This window comes from Macaca nemestrina, chromosome 11 (assembly GCF_043159975.1).
Source record: "Macaca nemestrina isolate mMacNem1 chromosome 11, mMacNem.hap1, whole genome shotgun sequence".
Taxonomy (NCBI): Eukaryota; Metazoa; Chordata; class Mammalia; order Primates; family Cercopithecidae; genus Macaca; species Macaca nemestrina.
The window spans coordinates 131,507,767-131,526,182 of NC_092135.1; the positions used below are offsets into that span (position 1 = coordinate 131,507,767).

General features: G+C 44.5%; 1 protein-coding gene across 3 annotated transcripts in view; it reads left to right on the forward strand.

The window, feature by feature from the left end:
- LOC105473893 (diacylglycerol kinase delta) overlaps window positions 1-18,416 on the forward strand; it is a 120,456-nt gene that overhangs the window by 41,697 nt on the left and 60,343 nt on the right. Inside the window, exon 2 of one of the 3 annotated variants that reach the window (XM_071073581.1) lies at window positions 17,925-18,038. The exons of the other annotated variants lie outside the window; for them this stretch is intronic. The gene's annotated coding sequence lies outside the window, so the exon portion shown is untranslated. The remainder of the gene's footprint in view (window positions 1-17,924; window positions 18,039-18,416) is intronic. 3 annotated transcript variants of the gene reach the window in all.

Here is an 18,416-nt window from a genome sequence, read left to right on the forward strand (position 1 = left end):
TTCTTTTTCTTTTCTTTTTTCTCCTCCTCTCTTCTCTCTTCTCTTCTCTTCTCTTCTCCCCTCCCCTCCCCTCCCTTCCCTTCTCCTCTTCTCTCTTTCTCTATCTTCCTTTCTTTTCCTTTTCCTTTTTTTTTTTTTTTTTTTTTTTTTTTTAATTTAAGAGACAGGTCTTACTCTGTTGCCCAGGCTGGAGTACAGTGGCATGATCACCATTTACTGCAGCCTTGAAATCTCAGGCTCAAGCGATCCGCTGGCCTCGGCCTCCCAAAGTGTTGAGATTACAGGCATGAGCCACCATGCCTGGCCAAGTTCACAAATTTTATTATGCTAGACCTGTCTGTAGCCAGCCCATATGGTGACGTCCTTTTTTTGGTCAAGTTTTGTGTATTCCTGAGTGTTTAGTCACAGAGAACATAGTCACAGAGAACATGCTACTCAGTGCTTTGTTTCACTAGCTTTTATTTGGTTCATATCAAACCATGAAAATGAAAAAGGACTGAGGAACATGGAAGAAAAAGAATGCAAAATGGTCTGTTTTCCAGAAAGGAATCAAACACGGTGTTTTATTAGCGAGCTCCGGGGACATGGTATTTCCCAGTGTTGGTGTTGCACGGGGTTGTCGGGAGCAGACTCGGTGCTCTTGCTGTCTTTGAAGGCATTTCTGCTCGAAGTCTCAGAGTTGCCTTCTCTCTTGTGCAATGCAGGTTTTGCTAACTGGTTGGTCTGGGGTAGAGCAAGCCTGATTTCTCCCTGACTCCAGTTTGGGTTTTCCAGCTTTGAAAAACTATTTTTTCCTTCTTTTCTCTTACACTTAAAAAGAAAAAAATTCTGGTTCATGTGCTTTGTCTTGTTCTTTGGGAACTTGGCTTGTTTATTTAGTCATTGTTTTGGCAAGCATTTTTTTGGGGGTCTACCCTGGCCACACATCATGCTGAGTGCTCAAGTTTCAGTGCTGGGTAGAAATGGAGAGGAGCCACTCTGCATCAAGCTTATATTCTCATGGAAGATCAGATAAGCACACACATAGAGCCTTAGTTACAGGCTGAGACAAGCTCAGAGGGAAGAGCACTACATGATGCCTGATATGTGGAAGATCCCACCTGGCCTTGGAGAGGGGCTGGGCAGTCTTCTCAGAGGAAGTGAGTTCTCACAGCTGAGACATGAAGAATGACAGTGGTAAATCCACCGAGGGAAGCGTGATGAGCCTGAGAGGGTGTGTGTGTCTGTTTCTGTGTGTGTGTCTGTGTGTTTCTGTGTGTATCTGTTTCTTGTGCAAATAGGCACCTTGGGAATGGGGCAGGTGGAGGGACTAGCAGTGCGAAGACCTTGGGATGGGGACACCGTGTGGAGTGTGCAAAGTGGTGGAAGGGCCAGGGTGGCTGGTGGAGGCCAGAGCGAGAGGACATCAGAGGGGACCAGGGCAGGGCTTGGGACTTACTCCTCAGGACTTGGGCTGCTGTTGAAGTTTTATTTGGTGAAATTCTCAGATTTGCAGATGTGGGAAAGTTCTACTCAGGCTGTAGAAGGGAGGGTGAACTGGAAGGGGAGGGAAGTTTGTAGGATTGTTAGGAGAGAGTGGAGTGGAGAGTGTGGAGGTGTCAAGGGGGTAGTGGGCAGGCCGGTGATCAGGTCAGAAGAGGGTGGAGCAGATGAAGGTGTCAGGGCTTCTGCTGAGTACAGCAGCAGGCTGGGTAAGTGAGCTCAGGAGTCCAGAAGAGGGGCTGTGGGGTGGTGGGGGAGGCCTCTTTATCTTCCATGTCTGTCACATTCTTTAGCCTTATTTTATTTAATTTCTTGTTTTTTTTTCCTAGTTCTGGTTATCAAAGTTTTTATATTGTTTTAACTACATTTACTTGCAACTTCCCCTCCCAGCCCCCACCCCCGATTCCAGCATACTTTGTTTTTATCCTGGCTTATTCTTGGTTAATAGGTAATTTTTTTTCTTTTTTCTTTTTTTTTTTTTTTTGAGATGGAGTCTCGCTCTGTCACCCAGGCTCTGGAGTGCAGTGGCGCGATCTTGGCTCACTGCAAGCTCCGCCTCCGGAGTTCACGCCATTCTTCTGCCTCAGCCTCCTGAGTGACTGGGACTACAGGTGCCCACCACCACGCCCAGCTAATTTTTTTTTTGTATTTTTAGTAGAGACGGGGTTTCACAGTGTTAGCCAGGATGGTCTCGATCTCCTGACCTCGTGATCCACCCGCCTCAGCCTCTCAAAGTGTTGGGATTACAGGCATGAGCCACTGCACCCAGCCGATAGGTAAAATATTTTTAAAAAGTTTTCTGTTTAACAAAGTCATTCCCTCCAGGGAAAGATTTTCCTTTGATCATCTCCATTTTCTCTTGGGTTTTCAAATGTTTTCATTGACTTAGGGTTTCTTCCCTGATTTATTATACTTGGAGTGTGTTTTAGTGATTTTAGTAGTTGTCTTCAAGTCCTATGCTTGTTTGTTTTTTTTTTTTTTGAGACAGTCTCACTCTGTTGCCCAGGCTGGAGTGCAATGATGCAATCTCAGCTCACTGCAACCTCCACCTTCTGGGTTCAAATGATTCTCATGCCTCAGCCGCCCGAGTAGCCGGGATTACAGGTACCCGCCACCACGCCTGGCTAATTTTTGTATTTAGTAGAGACAGATTTCACCATGTTGGCCAGGCTGATCTCACACTCCTGAGCTCAAGTGATCTGCCCTCCTCAGCCTCCCAGAGTGCTGAGATTACACGTGTGAGCCACCACGCCCAGTTTTATAATCTTCCCTTAGCAGCCTAGAGCTGTAGAACACTACAAGACTGTAGCGTCCATTTGAGTTTTGTGCTTTTATTTACTTATTTCTCCGAGTCAGTGTTTTTCGTCATTTTTAAACCCATGTTCTCTTTTGATAAAGGATTAATTTTTATTGCCTCCTTTAATGTTGTTTGAAATTTCAAAATGCAGCAAAAAGGAATAAAAGCAATGGGCTTTATTCTCACCCTCCCTGACCCTTCTGGAGAGTCATTCCTGCCTGCATTCCATTTGGTCTTATTTATTTATAATATATGGTACATGAGAGCAAAGATTTTTGTCTGTTTTGTTCATGGCTTTACACCAAGGGCCCAGCATACAATGGGTGCACATAACTCTTGGTTGAAGAGTGGCTTGGTCACCTCCAGTTCCAGAATGATTTGGGCCCTGCCCTTCATTGATTCGGCTTTGCAGGACACTTCCTGGGACCAGAGGCTGGGCTTGGCTGCGAGATCAGGTCCTCCTTCCTGCGGGACACAGTCCATGCGCGTCGCAGCAGCCACGGCAGGGCTGGGGAGGAACTGACATGGGTTGCTTCTTGGGGCAGGGCATGGGGGATTCCTGCCTGTGGTGGGAGAAGGGGGTAAGACCATGCCAGAGCTGAGGAGGGTAGCTATGGGGTGGAAGGGGCGCTTCTTGCCAGAGGGAGTGGGCGTGGGAGGTGCGCTGGGTGAGCAGCCTCAGAGGCGGGAGGTGATTTCCAGGCTGGCGTGGGTTTGGGCTTTTTTGTCAGAGCTGTGGGAAGCCATTAAGATTTTAAAGCAGGGTGGTAAAGTTGGGTTTTTGTTAGAAGAGTCTGTCTGCTGCTGGAGGCGAGATCTGCAGGGAAGAGGTGGCTAGGTGGATGAGAAGGGCTGCAGAGGGGCCTTTCCCTCAACATGAGGTGGGGGGACAGCCCGGATGCGCTTATGGAGGTGAGAGATGGGGCCTGAGGAGAGCCATGCACTGCAGGTGGGCAGGGCCCATGCTTCTGCTGTTGCTGGTACTTTCTTTTCTTTGTTTTGGGTGACACTGGGAATTAATAACAGTATTGAAGGAAAATACTGTATCACTGGCCATGATACATGCTTCCTAGAAAGCAAGCAGTGCTGTCTGTACACAGTGGCATGATCACAGCACCCCTGCAGGACTCCAGAGGCACAGTTTCTTCTCCTAACTGGGAATGTTTTGGTATTACTGGCCTTTCCAGTTCTAGAAATGTCCCCTTGGAGACTGACTTCATAGTGGCTGGTGTCAAAGAGTCTGTGTCCATTGTGAAGGAGGCAGAATCAGAGCTAAATTCAATTTAGTGAAGATTTTCTAGACTAACTAGGAAGAGGGCTCATCACCCGAAGTGGGCGTGGGTACTCCACGTAGCCAGGCTCATCACTCGAAGTGGGCATGGGTGCTCTCCATAGCCAGTCTTTGTCTACACAACAGCGGTAGGCAGTCAAGGCCTGAGCCCTGGCCGGGTCTCTTGGAGGGCAGGGAGCCTGGAGCTGGGAGAGAGTGGTGATGCATGGTGGCCATTTCCACTCCCACAGGGCCCTTTACCCTTCACACCCAGTGCCCACTGCCCTGCCTGAGACGCCTTGTGCCGTCCTGCCCTGCATCTCCCTGGCCACCTGCTGGCATGGCCTCTCCCATTTGTGGGGGTGTCACTGCCCAACTGCCTCTCCTCTCATGGCTCTCCTTCCCTGCCTCCTGCCTTGGGTGGGATGTGCGCAGGATATAGTTTGAGTCCATCTCGGGTGCTGGTTTTGTGGAGCACAGAGGAACTCTGTCTTCGAATGTCGAGGGTCTCTGTATCCTCCACCAGATAGAAGACCCAAGGCAACAGGACTGGGCTCCTTCTCTTCTTCTAATCTCTGAAAGTACAGGACCCTGCAAGGTAACTTCGTGCTTAAAGGCAAGCCAGAGCATGAATCTCAGCTCAGCTTCTTCCTAGCAGATGACCGTGGGCAAGTCGCAGAACAGCTCCAAGCCTCCATTTTCTCACCTGAGAAATGGGGTAACCTGCCTTGTGGGGTGGTTTGGTTGTGAGGACTAAATGAGTTAATGAATGTAGGTATGACATACGTGTTTGTGCCTGTTAACACTGTGATTATAGGCACTTACTGATTATTCAGTGAATGAATTGAAAGCAATAAACCAAGTTCATTTATTATGTCATTTGGTATGTGGAAAATTTTCTTCTAGTTTGGTGTACTTAATGTTTCATACTTTCTCTCTTTACTGAACAATAACTTAAATTGAACAAAATCACTACGAATTAGTCCAGATTTCACTGGGCTTCAGTTAGTCTGGCTGTATTATTACTTCTCCCTGGGTCCTGTCAACTCCAGCTTAGGTGAACCTTAGAGAGGAAAGACAAGTTTTACTGGAATATGCCTGAAATACAGAGCTGTTCAGAAGGTCCTATTCTGCACGTTGTTAAAAGTGCTGTAAACCAAGGCTGGACATGGTGGCTCACACCTGTAATCCCAGTGCTTTGGGAAGCTGAGGTGGGTGGATCACCTGAGGACAGGAGTTCAAGACCAGCCTGACCAACGTGACGAAACCCCATCTCTACTAAAAAATATAAAAATTAGACAGGCGTGGTGGCGGGCACCTGTAATCCCATTTGCCTGAGGCACAAGAATCACTTCAACCTGGGAGGTGGAGGTTGCGGTGAGCTGAGATTGCATCATTACACTCCAACCTGCGCGACACAGCGAGACTCTGTCTCAAAAAAAAAAAAAAAAAAAAAAAAAAAGAAAAAAAAATGCTGTAAGCCATCGAGGGGCCCATCGTTTCTTACCTAATGAAGTTCAGGGTCTGGCCTCGCCCCAGCAAAGCCCAGTGCTTCTTAGGGAGCTCCCTGTGTGTATGGGTCACCTGCTGGCCCTGGTCTCTCGGGGTCTGTTTCCCCAAATTCTCCCCACCGGCCCTGGCCGTTTCCTCCTCAGGGAAGCTTTCCTGTTCACACGGTGCTCAGGAAGCTGCCATATGCTTCTGTGGGGCTGTGGTTCTCAAACTTGGCCATGCACAAGCACCTTTTGGAACCTTCCCCAGAAATTTGCAAGTGGGTGCTTTTTCAAAGCTTTCCAAAATCTTAGGGTAAAGCCACTTTGGGACCCCCTCTTGAGGGTATTTTGTATCACTCATGTGATGCTAAATGAGCACATACTCCCTAGTAATGTGTACTTGGCCACACCTTGAGCTCAAGGCCAGAGAGTCTCTTGGCAGCTTAGGGTCCCCAGTGCTCTGCCCTTTGGGGTGACTATGTGTATGAATATGAGCTGGAAGAAGCAGGTTCTGTTGCTTCTTTTTGTTAACACAACAGGGAGGATATTGACTCACCTCTTCCTTGGCAAGCCCTCCTGTGTGGATTCGTTTATTAACTTAGTTCTTAAAGTGTTTGAATCTTAGTAGTGATTTTAAAGGAAATTTAAAATAGAAAATGGACTGGGTATGATGGCTCACGCCTGTAATCCCAGCACTTTGGGAGGCCGAGGCAGGCGGATCACCTGAGGTCAGGAGTTCAAGACCAGCCCAGCCAACATGGTGAAACCCTGTCTTTACCAAAAATACAAAAATTACCTAGGTGTGATGGTGGGTGCCTGTAATTCCAGCTACTCAGGAGGTTGAGGCAGGAGAATTGCTTGAACCCAGGAGGCGGAGGATGCAGTGAGCCGAGATCACACCACTGCACTCCAGCCTGGGCGACAGAGCAAGACTCCATCTCAAAAATAAAAATAAAAGTAAAATAGGGAGAAAATGTTCCCACAGTAGCTCTGCAGTTGTTTTCTTTTTTTGTGTTTCTCTTCAGACTTTTTTTTTTTTTTTAGATGGAGTCTCACTCTGTTGCCCAGGCTGGAGTGTAGTGGCACGATTTAGGCTCACTGCAACTTCTGCCTCCTGGGTTCAAGCAATTCTCCTGCCTCAGCCTCCTGAGCAGCTGGGATTACAGGCATGTGCCACCACACCTGGCTAATTTTTTTGTATTTTTAGTAGAGACGGGGTTTCACCATGCTGGCCAGGCCAGTCTCGAACTCCTGACCTCATGATCCGCCCACGCTGGGCTCCCAAAGTGCTGGGATTACAGGCGTGAGCCACTGCGCCCTTCCTCCCTTCAGACTGTTTAATAGGCAAACATTAAATTTTACATGTGTTATATACACATCAGTTTATGTTTACTTTTGTATTTTGGCTTTATTTGCTGCTTTATCATAAGATTCCCCATATCATGAGTCTCTGTAATGATCATTTTTTACAGTGGCAGATATTTCATTGTGTAGATGTGTCGTCACTGATCAGTTAAACTTTATTTGCTCACTCTTGCAGCATTAGGGACTGAGAATGTTTCAGTTTTTCCTGTTGGAGATAATGCTGGAATGTGCATTTCAGATCACAGGAGGGACATTTAGGGAGGTGAGTTTGGTCTCCCCTGCAGAGCAGCTTCCATGCTGAGCCCTGTTTGCCCAGGAGAGGGTGCAGTCTGCCCTTCAGGAGCTGCTTTGGTTTGGTTTGGTCTTGGGTCCCTTTTTGTTACCTGCCCTGAAAGTTGAGAAGACAAAACTTCCTCCTGCTTTGGGTGATTCTAGTTTGGTTCTGGTTTACAGCTTTATTTTTGAGTATTTCTGTATTTCAGCTTCTATTTACTTTTACACTATTTTAGATGGATCATAATTTGAAATTTCAGGTATCCTAAGCCTCCAGAATCTCTCGAGGATTGGCATGTCACATAACTTTAAAAAAGCAGTATCAAGAAGAGGTTGGGTTTGTTGAAGGAAAGTGGATAGATCAGGGGACTCTGGCTTATATGACTAAGCTGGTGGAGGAAGGCACGTGAGCAGACATTGGGTGAATGTCTGCTGTCCCAGTGGCACATCCTGGAATGAGGGTGGGTGGAGGGAAGTGGAGAACTGCCCCAGATATGGAAAGTGGTAGAAGAAGAGTTGAGTACACACTTGTATGAGGGATGGGGCTGGTTTACGGGAGTGGAACCAGCTTGAAAAGAAGACAGAAAGTGAGAAGTGAAGACTTCTTGTATCATGTAAGAATAGAATGAAGAAAAGGACAGGTCCTTGGTTTATTTTCAGGAAATGGAAATGGATTGGCCAAATAATGGGGATCGAAAATAAAGGGTGTTTTTATTATAAGCCAAGTGAAAATTAAATTTAAGATACGTATGTTGTCATGGTTGGATTGTGTCCTCCAAAGTTCATGTGTTGGAAACTGAATCACCAGTGCAACAGTATTGAGAGGTAGAAACTTTGAGAGGTGATCAGTGCCAGGTGCAGTGGCTCACGCCTGTAATCCCAGCACTTTGGGAGGCCAAGGCAGGCAGATCACCCAAGGTCGGGAGTTCGAGATCAGCCTGATCAACATGGAGAAACCCTGTCTCGACTAAAAATACAAAATTAGCCAGGTGTGGTGGCACATGCCTGTAATCCCAGCTACTTGGGAGGCTGAGGCAGGAGAATCACTTGAACCCAGGAGGCGGAGGTTGCAGTGAGCCGAGATTGCGCCATTGCACTCCAGCCTGGGCAACAAGAGTGAAACTCCGTCTTAAAAAAAAAAAAAAAGAGGTGATCAGGCCAGGAGTTCTCTGCTCTGGGGATGGATTAATGCTGTTATTGTAGGGGTCTGTTCCTAACAAAGGGATGAGTTCATCCCCCTCCCCCTTGCTCTCACTATCACCTTTGATGCAGCATGAAGGCCCTCACCAGATGGTGCACCATGCTCTTAGACTTTCGAACTATGAGGCAAATAAACTTCTGTTCATTTAAAATTACCTAGTCTGTGGTATTCTGTTATAGCAGCGCAAAACAGACTGAGACACATGTCTAGAGGGCTGCTTATGTGTAATAGCTATATAATACTGCCTATATAAAGGGCAGTTTATATTTAATGCTGGTAGAATATCATGAAGGTAGTGTATGTTCGAATTAGGTTTAGCTACTCTATTAGTTTCTCATGGCTTCCGTAACAAATTATCAGATAACATGAAACAAAATAAATGTATTCTGTCACATTCCTGGAGGCCATACATCTGAAACCATGGTGTTGGCAATGCTGGGGTCCTAGGAGAGACTCTGTGACTTGCTTTGCCCAGGTCCTGGTAACTCTCGGCATTCCCTGGCTTGTGGCTGCATTGCTTCAAGGTCTGCCTCTGTCTCCACATGGCCTTTTCTTCCTTCTTGTGTCTTCTTCTCTGTTTCTTAAAAGGATACCTGTCCTTGGATTTAGGGCCCACTCAGATAATCCAGGATGATCTTGTCTCAAGATCCTTAACTTAATTACATCTGCAAAGACTGTTTTTCCAAATAAGGTCACATTCACAGGTTCCAGAGATTAGAACATGGACATACCTTTTTGGAGGCCATCATTCGATGCTCTATAGCTACAAATAAGAATGGTGTGAATAGGCAAGGTTTTATTCTTTCACACCAAAGAAAGTAGTCCTTGGTCAGTATGGTCATTCTGCAAGGTCATCTGAGCCCTTCCAGAATGTGAGTCTTCTAGTCTAAGAGGCTATGAGGTGCCAGTCACCACTGTGTCTCCTGTTGGAGGATGGGGAGACAAGGAGAGGGAAAGTGTGTTGCCTGGTAGGAGTTCATAACCAGGATTCACAGCCGCCTCAGAGCGGTCTGTGGATATGACTATATTTTATTAAAATTGGTTTCCTTTGTAATCATAAGTATTTTATTTTTGGCATTTAGAGAAATTCTGAGAAGGAGTTCGTAGGCCTCACCAGACTGCCAGAAGGGGTCCATGGCACAAAGCAGATGAGGAGCTCTTGTATGACTTCCCCAAAATGTGACATGGCACTTCTGCGGACATCCTTCTGGTTGACCTTTAGTTATGTGCTCACACCATATAGCTCTCAGGATACTTGCCCTGAAATAATCATGTCAGAATAACCATGTTATGCAAAGAGAAGGGTGATTTTTCATGTCTGTATTTATGACTTCCTTTTCTCCAAGTAATATTTTTGAAATAGTTTATGGTATCAAGAAGTTTGATGAGGTATATCATAAAGAAGGTCTTCCTTGTTAGCTGTATGACCTAGGGCAGATACTTCATCTTTCTAAGACTCGATTTTCTCATCTGTGTAGTGGGATGATACTGGACTCTATCTCAAAGGTCATTGGATTGGCACAGAAGTGCGTTCTGAATGTTTCCTAGTTTCTAATCACCACCACCACTCATCTCTACTAGTAGGAAAGTAATAGGGTTTAACTTGCTAACATGTAGCAGTTACTGTGATTTATAGGAATTTCAAAGGATTTCAAATGAAGCCAACTTTACAGATAATATTAAAAAATAGCTTCTGTAGCAGAAGAGTAGATATCTGGAAAAAGTTATCCTTAAAAGTTTTCAGGTTATAGTCAGTACAAACAGGAAAATAAAAGTTAAGGGAAAACCAAGTGTAATTTAACATACAAGATGCCTTTAATTGGTAGCTAAATAAAAAGGAAGCTATGTAATGGATCAGAGTATTGCATTTAAATCTTGTCTTGGCAGAGCACGGTGGCTCACGCCTGTAATCCCAGCGTTTTGGGAGACCAAGGCAGGATAATCACTTGAGCCTAGGAGTTTAAGACCAGCTTGGGCAGTGTAACAAGATCCTGTCTCTACAAAAAATAAAAAAATTAGCCAGGTATGGAGGCACGCACCTGTAGTCCCAGCTACTTGGGAGGCTGAGGCGGGAGGATTGCTTGAGCCCAGAAGTTCTCGGTTGCAGTGAGCTGTGATTGTACCACTGCACTCTAGCCTGGGCAACAGAGTGAAATCCTGTCTCAAAAAATAAAATAAATCTTGTCCATGTGGCATTCATATTTGTTGGGTGAATGAAAGTTCCCTGGTAGGCCTACCTAGCGTGAAACTGTGGCCGAGTTTCTCAGCTGTTTCTAGCAGACATCAGCCGAGGGGATGGTTAGGGCTGCTTCTTGGGTGAGGAACTATGATCTTTATCCAGATTTCAACATCAGTTTTCCTTTTTAGCATGTTTGGATTTCGGATATTTTCTGGGCAAAATTCCTAAGCCAGTTACTTTGGCTTTGAGAGAGGAAAAACTGTATTTTTTTTTTTTTTTTTTTTTTTAAGAGACGAATCTCACTCTGTTGCCCAGGCTGAAGTGCTGTGCTGCACTCTCAGCTCACTGCAGCCTCCGCCTCCTGGGTTCAAGCAGTTCTCCTGCCTCAGCCTCCCAAGTAGCTGGGACTACAGGCATGTACCACCACACCTAGCAAACTTTGTATTTTTAGTAGAGACAGGGTTTCACCATGTTGGCCAGGCTGGTCTTGAACTCCTGACCTCAGGTGATCCACCCACCTTGGCCTCCCAAAGTGTTGGGATTACAGGCGTGAGCCACTGCGCCCAGCCAGAAAAACTGTATATAATTGGCAGATGTCTCTGCATAAAAGACTCTTTCCAATTGCTGCAACTGCTGGCCCAGGTCTGGGATAGGGAGAATTGTATTTGTCGGTCCCATAAGTCCTCTTGAGTGTGAAGTGTCTTTGCTCTTCCTGTTGGGAAGACCCATGTTCGTCAGCAGCTTCTGCCTCTGTGGGCAGCAGCTCCCGCCCCCTGGACTCATTTCTGCAAAGCAAGCCTGCCTCTATTTCTGCTCAAGTGCAGTGTTCCAGGAGAACCTGACTGCATGTCCCAGCTCTGCCAGCTCTCAGTGGTGGGTTCTTGGCCACCTGTAGCTTCATCCCCCGATCTGCCAACGAGGGTGGTCCTCCCTAGCACAGCAAGGGTGGGGCAGTCAAGCACCGTGCAGAGTAGGTGCTCAGTGAATGAAATGCTGTGATTGTTGACATGCTGTGGACAGCAGTGCAGGCCTGCGGGATCAGGTGCAGAAGGAAGTTAACCCAGTGAATTTCTCACCTGGTAATCCACACGGTGTTCTCAGGTTAAAGAAGCAGGAAGAAGCAGGTGTCTAATCAAATTGGTGGCTGTTTGCTAAGTGTGGGGTTTTACTGAAGGCAGCACCTGCTTCTGCAGCACAACTGGTCTAAAAAGCCAAGTTGCTCCTTGTGAGGGCTTAGGGTTCGGTTCTGACAGTCACGACAAGCAGGCACAGGGAGAAGGTGCTGTCCTCTTCTGGCAGCCTGGCTGGTGAGCAGTGGAACCCATTGTGGTGTCTCTTCTTTATATTTAGAGTTTGGGGTGGGAGAGGACACAGTTACTTGTCTGGGCTGTTTGTTTAAATTATCAGTGGGGTTTGCATTTGTGAAATCGAAGACATTTTCACCATGCGATTGTGGATGTGAGAAAGTATTTGTGTTAATTGTTAACACTTGTTATATTTGTTAATTGTTACGAACAAGTGTAGCATACTTGTTAATTGTCTTTATTTACAAATGGCAGAGAAAACAAAGTGGATAGTTGAGAGACTATCATTGGATTATAGTAATTTAGTAAGGGAAAGAGTTCTTTGAGAGAAGACCTGGGGGGAAGATACATGGGTTTGATTGAATTTTTTCCTAGGGTGCCTAGGCAATGAATAATTTTTAGCCATCTTTACTCAGTATGCTTTTAAATGTGTCAGGGTGTGATTGAGCCAAGTCCTGTCTGGTTTTTTTTTTTTTTTTTTTTTTCCTTGAAAGTTACAAAAATGGTATAATTCTCTAGGAAATCATGTTAAAAAAAATCCCACGTTCCCATCCCAGAATAACCTGGTGTTTCACAGTACATAGTGGTAGAATCTTTTTATTTCCTTGAAACAACTTGTTGTCAAATTAAGATAATTTCTTGCTCTGTGGTAGGGAGACTGCTGTTTATTGACCCAGTCCTTCCTCCTCACCACAAAATTGAAGAACCTGGTTTGAAATGTAAACCTAAAAAACATGTGATCCCCCCCATACCGTATTTTCTAAGGCAGGAGGAGGACTGTGGGAGTGGTAATCACTAGATCTGTGCAGAAGGGTTGGCCCTTCAGACTGGGTCTGGTGTAGAATGTGCCCTGTGGGAGCTGCCTCCAGGGCTGTGGCTGTGTGTGTCCATCAGTGCTGGACTTTATATGAGAAAAGTCAATGTTGTTTTCTTTTCTTTTTCTTTTTTTAAATTTGGTAGAGATGGGGTTTCACCGTGTTGTCCAGGCTGGTCAACATGGTCAAATCCTCCTGCCTCGGCCAAAGTGCTGGAATTACAGGTGTGAGCCACTGCGCCTGGCCAGTGCTGTGTTCTTTGTAGCTGAATTGTTCATTGGCTGCAAAGCTATAGAGGGTGGGTCAAGATAATTAGATGTTTGGAAAATAGTAAACAGTGGGATTGGCTTCCACCCGATTCTTTGATTTCTTTCTCTTTGAAAAAAGAGGGGCTCAATGGACATTGACCTTGGAGGCGGGAGCCTTGGGGTTTGTCCTGCGCCCTCATTGACTGGGAGCTGGGATCGCTTCCTTGTCTGTAAATCAAGGTCAGGGGCGCAGCTGACTTGCCGAGGCTGTTGCCAGCTCTGCTCTGCCTTCTGAGGAACTTAATGGTTTGCTTCATGTGAAAACTTGATGGTTTGCTTTAAGGTATCATTAGATACCTTGGTGTGATATCTAATCACGCCAAGGAAGAGATTGGGTATTTGTTTTTCCCAAATCCCTAAGTGCTGATTTCTTCAGGGCAGTACCAATTCACACAACCTCTTATCTGTAGCACTCACTTTGACTTGCATAAGTTTCCTGGCTTGGATGATAAGCTATATGGTCACCCTGGTTATTCAGAGAAAGGGTCATACTGTTCTTTAATGACTATTCTAATGCATGAAAACCATTTTTTGTGACTTAATTGAGACATAATTGATGTACAATAAACTGCAGTATTTAAGATGTACAGTTTGATAGTTTTTATACACACACACACTGTCTCTCATATGTACATTGAAGCTGTCACCATAGTCAGGATAACATTTCCGTCACCCTGAGGATTTCCTCGTAATCCTTCCTTCTCTGCCTCTTCACAGGCAAACATGGATGGATTTGTTTTCTGTCACTGTAGATTACTCTGCGTTTTTAAAAGAATGCTATATAAATTGAGTAATGCAGCATGTACTACTTCTTTTTTTTTTTTTTTTTTTTTTTTTTGAGACGGAGTCTCACTCTGTCACCCAGGCTGGAGTGCAGTGGCGGGATCTCGGCTCACTGCAAGCTCCGCCTCCCGGGTTCACGCCATTCTCCTGCCTCAGCCTCTGAGTAGCTGGGACTACAGGCGCCCGCCACCGCGCCCGGCTAGTTTTTTGTATTTTTAGTAGAGACAGGGTTTCACCATGTTAGCCAGGATGGTCTCGATCTCCTGACCTCGTGATCCACCCGCCTCGGCCTCCCAAAGTGCTGGGATTACAGGCTTGAGCCACCGCGCCCGGCCTTTTTTTTTTTTTTTTAATGTCTGGCTTCTTTCACTCAGCATAATGGTTTTGAGCTATTTCGTGTTAGGAATATCAGTAGTCCATTGTATGGACATTCCAGCATTTGTCTATTCTATTGGTGGGCATTTAGGTAGTTTCTAGTTTTGGGTTATTACTAATAAAACTACTATGAACATTTGTATACAAGTCTTTGTGTGGACATATTTTCATTTCTCTTGGGTAAACACCTTGAAGTGGAATTGCTGGATCATGTAGTAGGTATATGTTTAACTTTTTAAGAGGCTGCTAAACAGTTTTCTGAAGTGGTGGTCCAATTTTACATTCCCACCTGCAGTATATAGAGAGTTCCAGTTGCTCCACATCCTCACCAACACTTGGTGTGATCAGTGTTTTTAATTTTATGTGTCTTAATAGTTATGTAGTGTTATCCCATTGTGGCTTTAATTTCCATTTCCCTGATGACTAATGATGTCAACATCTTTTCATGTGTTTGTTGGTCATTTGTATGTCTTTTGTGAAATGTGTGCTAGAACATTTATTAATTTTTTCATTGGGTTCTTATTGAGTTGTAAGACTTCTTCATGTGTTTCGGATATAAATCCTTTGTCTGATACATATGTTGTGAATGTTTTTCTCAGTCTGTGGCTTGTATTTTCTTTAATGACACCTTTAGAACAGAAGTCTGTCTTTTTGGTGAAATTCAGCTTATTAGTTTTTTAAATGGCTCATTCTTCTTGTATTCTATCCAGAAAACCCTTGTCTACCTCAGCTTGCAAAGATTTTCTTCTATAAGTTTTATAGTTTTAGGTTTTACAGTTGGAATTATTATTAATGTTCTTCTGCCGACCCCCATATGGATGTTCAGTTTTTGTGGCAGCATTTATTGAAGATACATCCCTCATTTGATTACCTTTGCTGCCTTTGTCAAAAGTCAATTAACCTTTTATTTTTGAGTCTCTTTCCAGACTTTGTTTTGTTTTATTGAACTATATTATGTCTACCTTTACCCAAATAATTCTACACTTTGTTGATTACTGTAGTTTTATAGGAGGTGTTGAAATTAGAGTCATCTTTGTTCTTTTCTAACATAACTTTAGTTATTCCAAGTACTTCATGTTTTCATATAAATTTTAATACTAGTTTGTCCATTTCTATAAGTGAGGCCCGATAGAATTTTGGCTGAGATTGTATTAAATCTGTAGATCAATTTGGGGAGAATTGATATCTTGATAACATTGAATCTTTAATGATGTTGAGTTTTCCAGTGCATTAACATGATCTCTCTCTCTTTATTTAGGTGCTTTAAATTTATCTCAGCAATGCTTTGTAGTTTTCAGTGTAGATGTCTTTAACGTCCTTTGTTAGATTCATTTCTATGTAATTTATGTTTTTTTATTAACTAAACAGTTTATAAACGTTTGATATCTAATTGTTTGCTGCCAATATATAAGAATACAGTGGATTTTGTGACCTTGCAAAATACTACTTGGTTAATTCTAGTAGTCATTTTGTAGATTCCCTAGAAAGTTCTATATAAAGTCATATCATTTGCAAATAGGGACAGCTTTACTTCTTCCTTTCTGACTCACATGCCTTGTATTTATTTTTCTTGCTTCATTGCAAAGGCTGAGATTCCAGTACAACGTTGAATAGGAGTAGTGAAGGCAGGAATCCTTTTGCTTTTTCCAGCCTTAGCAGGAAACAGTTGGATTTTCATCATTACGTGTGATGTTAGCTGTAGGCTTTTTGTAGGTATCTTTTATCAGTTTGAGGATGTTCTTTACTTGATTGCTGACAGTTTTAATTATGAACGGGTATTGAATTTTGTCAAATATTTTTCTGCCTTTATTGAAGTGATCATATGGTTTTTCTCCTTTATGTTGTTAAAAGGGCAAATTAAATTGGCTGATTTTCAAATTTAAGACAACTTTGCATTCTTGGGTTAAACCCTGTTTGCTCATAATATGTTTTTTATTTATTGTTGGATTCAATTTGCCATTATTTTGTTAAGAATTTTTACACCAATATTCATGAAGCATATTGATCTGTAATTTATTTCTTCCCCTTTCTTCCTTCATTCCTTCCTTTCTGCTTTTGTCAGGTTTTGGTACTTTAAAAAATAGAGAGTGAGGCCAGGTGTGGTGGCTCATGTCCATAATCCCTGCACTTTGGGGGCCGAAGCAGGTGGATCACTTGAGGCTAGGAGTTCAAGACCGGCCTGGCCAACATGGTGAAACCCAATCCCTACTAAAATTACCAAAAAAAAAAAAATTAGCGAGTCAGTGTTCCCCTGCCTCTGTTTTCTGATAAAGTTTGTGTAAGTTTGGTGTTCTTTCTGAAATATTTGCTAGAGTTTACCAGTGAAATGATGTAGGTATGCAGTTTTTTGGGGGAAAGTTTTTAATAATACCCTGTGATTTTTTTTTTTTTTTTTTAATTTCAGATTTTTTGTTTCTTGTGTCTACAGTGACATTTTCTGCATTCTCTTCCTTTTCCCTCTGATTTATATCTGTTGGATGGAGAAGTAGAAACTTTTTGAGAAAAGGGATATCTTGGGACTTGCTGATCTGTTTTCATCCCAGTGCCCCTGAACCATGCCTGGCACCAAATAGCCACTGTGTAAATGCCTGTGGGATTAATTGATTTGTTGTTGCTATATATCTATTCCTTGGCACTTCTGGGAAGCATTTTTGTCTTCCCCCATCCACATGGGACAGTGTCGTCACCGTGCTGTGACAGGGGCTGGCTGAGTCAGGCTGGCGAGCCGTGGCTGCCCTGCATGCTGTGCCCTCCCACGGCGGCTCTTCAAATTCTTGGCCATGTGCCCAGCGCTGGTACACAGACCCTCTGAGTCAGGGCTTGCCAGTGGAAAAAAATATTTTCAACCTTTTCTGGTCTTTTAAAATGTTAAATCCTATAGTTGGAATTACTTCTTTTCATTTTTGCAATGTACTTGAAGTATCAGAGGAATAAGGAAAGCCGTTGTGGTGAAGAGATAAACCACCTGTGAGTATCCAACTGAAATTAGGAAGCAGGTGGTTCTAGATGAGGGAGGATAATTCCAGCAGGCTCTTGACCTTGTATGTGATTCCCTGACTGACTGGGAATGTGGTCTGAGATGCCCTTTCCTGGACAGATTACAAATGGCATCCCCTGGAGCAAACACATAAATCAGTCAGGGAGTTGAAAAAGAACAGGGTAATTTGGACTGGGCCTCTCTCTTTGAGGACGTGACTGTTGTGGCTATAGACTACATTCAGGTCCGCAGCATCTGGAAGGGGTCTGTATCCACTTATCCTTTGCATCCTTAGGGGGCTGGGTCTTTGTGCACCAGCAGCAGCTGTAGAAGTTGGGCTTGGGAGTCAGGGGCTCCCTTATCAAAGCTGGGAAACCTAGAATAACAGCTATGCTGCTCATGGACCTGTAGTCTCTCCTGTTAAGCAGAGAGTTGAGTTCATGTGATGCCAGACACAGCCCTGCCAGACACAGCTCTGCCAGGGTCACCAGGCAGGCACTCCGTCCCTCCCTTCAGGAGGGGACCATGGCATGCCTTGGAGGTGACTTGGCCAACTGTTTTGTGGCCCCAGCTCCTGACATTACCATGTGATGACTGTGACACTTGGAAGAGAAATGTCTCAGGTGTCATGGTCCCGACCTTGTCTCTGTGGTCCTGTACCTTTGCTTCACAATGATCAAAACGGAAAGTTCAGGTTGTTTCCGGTATGTTTTTTCAAGAAGTGCAATATTAATGTGTTTGTAGATGTTTTCCTTAAAGTTAGTTTTGGGGGAGAGAAGATGACTACCCTTCTGTCCCGCAGGTGGATTGGCTGGGGAATGAGGCCATCTCTTTGCAGAGCGAGCAGTGAACTGTTTTTGTCTGTCCACTGACTGGGGCTGACTGGGCATCCTGACCTTCCAGTCTGAAGGAGTTGGTAAGGGGCTGAAAGGACCCACTCTTTGTGTGTGTCGGTATGTTTTAGAGACGGGGTCTCGCTGTGTTGCCTGGGCCAGTCTGGAGCTCCTGAGTTCAAGCAGTCCTCCTGCCTTGGCCTTCCAAGTAGCTGAGGCTACAGGTACATGCTGGACCCACACTTTGGACTCTGTCCCTGCTGGCCTAGTTCTTTGCCAAGAGCAGAACTTGAGAGTACCTTCACACAGGTAACAGTTAGACCTTGTCGGGAGACACGGCTGTTTTCCCAGACAGCTGAGCTCTCAGACTAAAGCACAGAAAAGTTGGAGGACATGGGACTTCTTAGCCCACAGAAGAAACTCTGTTTTAATGTTCCGTGTGAAATAGGAGTAGGGCATAT